Source organism: Dreissena polymorpha, chromosome 8 (genome assembly GCF_020536995.1).
Source record: "Dreissena polymorpha isolate Duluth1 chromosome 8, UMN_Dpol_1.0, whole genome shotgun sequence".
In the NCBI taxonomy this organism is placed as follows: Eukaryota; Metazoa; Mollusca; class Bivalvia; order Myida; family Dreissenidae; genus Dreissena; species Dreissena polymorpha.
In genome coordinates this window covers 56,222,434-56,228,039 of record NC_068362.1, presented here as the reverse complement: position 1 = coordinate 56,228,039, position 5,606 = coordinate 56,222,434, and positions in this window count along the sequence as shown.

The following is a 5,606-nucleotide window of genomic DNA, read 5'->3' as shown; positions in this document are numbered from 1 at the left end:
AACATTCACAAATTTACACTAAGACTTCATAAATTTTTCTATAAAACATGGAGTAATTTCAAAAACAGGCTTAAAGTTTGGGTGCATAACAAATTATTAACTTTCATTTTGATATATAACAGGTAATATCTATACTGCACTTTCTAGTTCTGTATTTGATTTCTTAATATTAAGTTATAAAAATTATTGTATTACATGTATACAGTGAATCGAGTATTACATATACATGTAGACATCCAACTTGACATGGATATAATTTTGGTGATTTTCTCATCCAAAATTGTTTATTTGCAACAGTCTGGATCTATTTTTTTTAAATATTATGTCTATACCTATAGCATAATGAACACTTTTCCTTAACTTTTTCATTAGTTAAGATTAAAGAAAATATAAAAATTTAGACCGTATTTTTAAACTGTGTCCATGCTCGCATGGGCATGGTTTAATATTTTTGAGGAATGTATAAAAAATAGAATTAAACATCCAGTTTTCAAGTCAAAGGAATTTATATGATGCATTTATAAATGCAAGTGTCTATATTACATATTATTTGTCAACATTTTAAAGTACAAGTGGTAAAATTTATAAAAATGCATTGTTGAAATCCACAGTTAATATTCCAATGTTTATGTCTAACTCCAACTGCACTTAAAAGTGTTTAAAAATTCCAGTCGCTGTTATTTCTGTTTAAAGGTAAATTATATTAAATTAAGAATTAAAGGTTTGTACATTTAACTTTTTCAGACAAGTGAAATTTAAGGACCTCATTCTAATTGCAAAAGTATATTTAAACATCATGGTTATGGGTAATCATCACAGGTTTATTGCTTCTATTGGGTTGATGATCAGGATAGGATAATTTGTTATAAAATGTTTATAATTTCCAGATGTTCAAAATAATTTAGTTTACAGAATACTCTAAAAGTGTGATGTATTTTGGGGGATTCTGTAACAGGTTTACAATATTTATTTCATCAATTTTGTATAGAACTCAAAAAAGTTCTCATAAATTTTAAAATAGTGTGTTATTGTAATTTAACTTAACAAGGAGAAACTTTCTTATAATGTGTAAATGCAAAATATTGTCTTTTTATGCGCCAGTAGGGTGGCATAAAGCAATAGGACTGTCCGTCTGTCTGTCCGGCATTCCATTTTTTGACCTTTTTTCCAAAACGCTTTAGTTATTGACCTGATATTTGGTGTGTGAGTCTACCTACATGACTTACAGATGAAGTGCGAATTTTGTTACGGTCAATTGATTTTTGGCGAAGTTGTTGGCCTTGGAATTAGACATTTTCTCTATAATAACTGTTTTCCTGAGTTTGTTTAGATATTTATGCCCCCCTTCGAAGAAGAGGGGGTATATTGCTTTGCACATGTCGGTCTTTCGGTCGGTCCGTCCACCAGGTGGTTTCCGGATAATAACTCAAGAACGCTTGGGCCTAGGATAATGAAACTTCATAGATACATTGATCATGACTCGCAGATGACCCCTATCGAAATAGTAAAATGGTTTCTGGATGATTACTCAAGAATGCTTAGGCCTAGGATCATGAAACTTGATAGGTAGATTGATCATGACTCGCAGATGACCCCTATTGATTTTCAGGTCACTAGGTCAAAGGTCAAGGTCACAGTGATCCGAAATAGTAAAATGGTTTCCGGATCATAACTCAAGAATGATTAGGCCTAGGATCATGAAACTTAATAGGTAGATTGATCATTACTCGCAGATGACCCCTATTGATTTTCAGGTCACTAGGTCAAAGGTTAAGGTCACAGTGACCCAAAATAGTAAAATGGTTTCCGGATGATAACTCAAGAACGCTTATGCCTAGTATCATGAAACTTCGTAGGTAGATTGATCATGGCTGGCAGATGACCCCTATTGATTTTCAGGTCACTAGGTCAAAGGTCAAGGTCACGGTGACCCGAAATAGTAAAATGGTTTCCGGATGATAACTCAAGAACACTAATGGCTACGATCATGAACTTTCATAGGTACATTGATCATGACTTGCAGATGACCCCTATTGATTTTGAGGTCACTAGGTCAAAGGTCAAGTTCACGGTGACCCGAAATAGTAAAATGGTTCCTGAATGATAACTGAAGAACGCTTATTCCTAGGATTATGAAACTTGATAGGTAGATTGATCATGACTCGCAGATGACCCCTATTGATTTTCAGGTCACTAGGTCAAAGGTCACGGTGACCCGAAATAGTAAAATGGTTTCCGGATGATAACTCAAGAACGCTTATGGCTAGGATCTTGAAACTTCATAGGTAAATTGATCATGACTGGCAGATAACCCTTATTGATTTTCAGGTCACTAGGTCAAAGGTCAAGGTCACAGTGACAAAAAACATATTCACACAATGGCTGTCACTACAACGGAGAGCCCATATGGGGGGCATGCATGTTTTACAAACAGCCCTTGTTTTTTTTATATACCACATTTATATAGCGCCTTTTTCATAATCGAGATGTGCATTCAAAGGCGCTTTACATTTTGTCCCTGATCACTGGGTCATATTAGTCGTCTGTTAACATCTTGGCGCAGTATGCAGCCACGGCACATTGGCTTATTTCCCTCACAGGTAACAATTTATACACTTGGGTGGAGAGGAGCATATGTGGGATAAATTTCTTGCTCAAGGAAATTCCAGTGGTCAGGGCGGGATTCGAACCCGGGACCTCTCGATCCCTAAGCCAGTGTCCTACCATTAGACCACTGCTCCCACAGATATGTAGCTGATTTTGTGTATGTTAGTCTACCTACATGACCTACGGATGAAGTGCGAGTTTCTTTCTGGTCCATTGATTTTTTGTGAAGTTATTGGCCTTGGACTTAGAAATTTTCCGTTTTCCGAAGGTTTTTCACGAAACGCTTTAAGATATGTAGCTGATTTTTGGAATGTTAGTCTACCAACATGACTTACAGATGAAGAGTGAGTTGTCTTCCTGTTCATTGAATTATGGGTCTTGGACTGAGAAAGTTTGTCTATAATAACTGTTTTCCGGAGGGTTTTTTACTCAACACTTCCAGATATTGAGCTGATTTTTTGTATGTGAGTCTACCAACATGACTAACAGATTAAGTGTGAGTTTCCTTCTGGTCCATTGAATTTTGGCCTTCGAAATTTTCCTTTTGTCTGAGTTTTTTATGTAGGGCCTTGAACTTAACACTTTTCTCTAAAACAGCTGCTGTGCTGCTTCAAAGCGCAGTAGGGGGCATTGTGTTTCACAACCATAGGTCTTGTAATTATTAAAAATATTTTTAACCAGGTTTTCCGAAGGAAAAAACTGGTTATTAGATTGGCGAATGCGGGCGGGCTGGCTGGCTGGCTGGCGGGCTGGCTGGCGGGCTGGCGGAACAAGCTTGTCCGGGCCATAACTATGTCGTTCATTGTCATATTTTAAAATCATTTGGCACATTTTTTCACCATCATTGGACGGTGTGTCGCGCAGAATAATTACGTCGATATCTCCAAGGTCAAGGTCACACTTTGAGTTCAAAGGTCAAAATTGGCAATAAATGAGCTTGTCTGGGCCATAACTATGTCATTCATTGTGAGATTTTACAATTATTTGGAACATTTGTTCACCATCATGGGACGGTGTGTCGCACAAAAGAATCACGTCAATATCTCCAATGTCAAGGTCACCACAACTTAAAATAGATTTATTTTGAAACAAACTTACAAAGGGGGTTAATTTTGTTTGTTCATTTCAAAAGTTCAGTTTGAGTTGTCTCCCTTAATCAGATTTTTCACAATGAAAACCTGGTTTTGTGACAATTTTGTCCCTTGTTTCACAGTTATATTTAAGATAAGATATATTTATTTAAACGCTTTTTGCGACTTAAATCAGAGCATTTAAGTGCAAGGTAAACTTTATCAATATGCTAATCATTCATTATCAGAGAAATGTTTATGGGAAACAATGATTGTCAGACTTTTGATACAGGAATTGATTTATGAATGTGTTATTATTGTATTTTTATTTTTACCCATGTCTTGAAGTTGATATACTGTAAAGTCATTTATATTAACGGGACATTAATTTTTGTTGATTTTGATGGCAGACCGATCTTGGAATTGAACATAAACATTTCTTAAAATGACCAATCCAAATTCATCATCTTTTTATGCCACTGGTAGGGTGGCATATAGCAGTTGAAATGTCAGTCTGTCTCTCTGTCTCTCTGTCTCTCTGTCTGTCTGTCTGTCTGTCTGTCTGTCTGTCTGTCTGTCTGTCTGTCATTCTGTGCGTCTGTCCGAAAACTTTGGCCATAACTTTAGCAATATTGAAGATAGCAACTTGATATTTAGCATGCATGTGTATCTCATAGAGCTACACATTTTAAGTGGTGAAAGGTCAAGGTCATCCTTCAAGGTCAAAGGTCAAAAAACAAAATCCAAGGGAAGTAACAAGCTTTAAAGAAAGATAATTTCTATTTTATATAATTTGGCAGGTACAGATCATTTTCACAAGGGAAGTAATATTTTTTAAAGGGATATAATCAAATTTTTTTTTTTTAATTCAAAGCGGTGCAGTAGGGGGCATTGTGTGTCTGACATACACATCTCTTTTTTGTTCAAAAACAGAAATCCACAAGTTAATGTGTCCACAAAAGTAGTATTTTATTTATAATCACTAAATTTTATGCAAACAAATTAAAATGAATTTACAGTACCTAAACACTATACTCTGTGGTTTTCACTGATAGAGGAACAATGCTGCTAAGATAAAAGAAACTTGCTGTATTAAAAAATCAGCACCCAAAGGTGTATCTTGTACTCAGATATGAAATGTTATTAAACATGTGCCTGCTGGTGGTGAGATACACAACTATGACTTCTATGATCAGATGTTATAGCACTAACCTATTTCCCCTGTAAAGGGAAAATGGCCGTTAATCAATATTTGCTGGGTTGGAATCATGCAGGGACAATGAATGGATGAAAGGTTATTTATTAAGTGATGGGCAAGATGTTTTATGGAAATTGAGTCTGATGTATTGTTTATTATTCCAGGTAAATGGTTTCAGATGATTGATTGTGTTATGGATTAAATTTTTTATCAATATGACTTGATATTTGTTGCTTTATTAAAATACTATGTTGTCAAGCAGTTTATATACATGTAAATGTCTGTGCTCTGTGAAAAGGGGGTTTGATGCATGTGCGTAAAGTGTCGTCCCAGATCAGCCTGTGCAGTGTGCAGAGGCTAATCAGGGACGACACTTTACGCACATGCATTAAACCCCCTTTTCACAGAGCACGGCTCATATAAAAAAGCTGACAGTTTAGTCATAAAAAGTCCTGATGTTATTTTAAAAGCGGTGTATTTCCTAGGTTAACTTAAGTCCAAGGTGTGTTATTTACATGGTAAAATGGAAATGTAATTTTCTAAGTCAACACAGTGATGTGCACTAGCACTCAACAAATAACAATATGCAACAAAAACACTGAATATGACACACAACAATAACAGCAAACACTCAGTATGCATGTAAGTACACAATTAACTGCAAGTTTATCCTTATTAAACTGTTTAACAAGCCTTGTATCTGAGCTTTTCTATATATTTCAGGCTCATTA